Below are 1,584 nucleotides of genomic sequence, written 5' to 3' on the forward strand. Positions count from 1 at the left end.
AATGGTAATGATCCAGGTTGACTTGCAGTTCATACTTTGTATTTTCACATCTGCAATAGAAGATAATGGTCGGGATAGAATGATGTGAAATTCATCACAGGCACACTGGACCCTTGGTTATTTGGACTTAAAGAAAACCCGACGCTAATGCAGAGTGAGCATAATCCCTCTTAATGAGGTGATAGAGGACTGACTAATAAGCTCAATTTCACTTGTTAAGAAGCTTATTTTTTGTTTCAACTAAATGGGATTATTTATCACTGCTCTTTCGTGTTAGGCAAGATCATGAAGCAGAAGTTCACTTTCATGATTGTCACCTGCTGTCTAACAATAACTCCATTATACTTAGACTAACAGTTGAAGCATTCAATTGGAAACCTGGATGAATAGTATGTGCAGTACTACACACTCAACATAAATTGAATACAACCCTATTATTACTTGCTGAATCTCAAATCAATAGTCTGCTGTATTTGAGGAGTTTTGCCAGATGATTTGTGAAAATGTTTCATTTTATTGTGACCTCTTTGAATAGTGCAATACAGTATACAGTACGGTACCATGTACAGGACTATAAACCTTCTCGTCCTTTATCTGGCACATTGGTGATTGTTCCTGCCCTATACAAAGAGACCGCTGTCAGGCATCCATTTTAAAGAATACTGTTTGAGAAAGGATTGGACGCTCTATGTCTTTATACCTATGTAAACAAATGTTCAAGTTATAGCTGCGCTAATCAAATATTTTAGATCTACAATGGATCATCATGTGCAAAGTGAAAGGGGGTCGCTAATATTGACGCCACCATTGAGAATGATTACCCAACTCTGCAGTTTCTCTCTACTTTGTTAGCATCTTTTAGCTCATTGTTTTGGTTTATGATCCAAATTGCAGCCAAAGCGACTACTGAACAACGGAGCATGTAGCAGCGAAACAGTCAGATATTTTTCTCAGAAATTGATGGAGACCAAACTAGAGCTAAAAGGAGAGCCAATGTTGAACAGGTAGCCAGAAACACAACTCCAAATGAATGATGATTGCGCCGTAGTTATTGAATGTGTAAATCAGTGCATAATTACTTCATTTCGATGTTGTGTTAACAGCGTGTTCCACTGCCTCAAGTGGTCAAAATCAATTAATGCTGTGTAATAGTATAGCTGTGTATAGTACAGTATTTACCTCCGAAACTCATCTAACAAATAATGTATGTGTGGTTTATTATACTATAAACACCACATGAGTCAACAACAATGGGCAACGAAGCCCACACCACAACATAGATCTTTTTTTGTAATGAAAAACCATAACATCCCTGAGCAGTGATGCATACTGCACAGGAAACTGTTTTAGGATGATGTTGATTTATTTCTGGCCCTTCAGGCAGTGAAAGATATGTCTTTTATTTTTGCAAAACAATAGTGCTATTTCTCTGTGGGTGTGTGAACTCATTTCAGGAAATGCCCAACTGTTGATAGTGCATACTAGCTTCAAAAGCTTGACTCTAAATCAGAGACAACAATGGTGCGAAATATATATATATATATATATATATATATATATATATATATATATATATATATATAT

This window comes from Anarrhichthys ocellatus, unplaced genomic scaffold (genome assembly GCF_004355925.1).
Source record: "Anarrhichthys ocellatus isolate YVR2014 unplaced genomic scaffold, GSC_Weel_1.0 scaffold1, whole genome shotgun sequence".
Lineage (NCBI taxonomy): Eukaryota > Metazoa > Chordata > Actinopteri > Perciformes > Anarhichadidae > Anarrhichthys > Anarrhichthys ocellatus.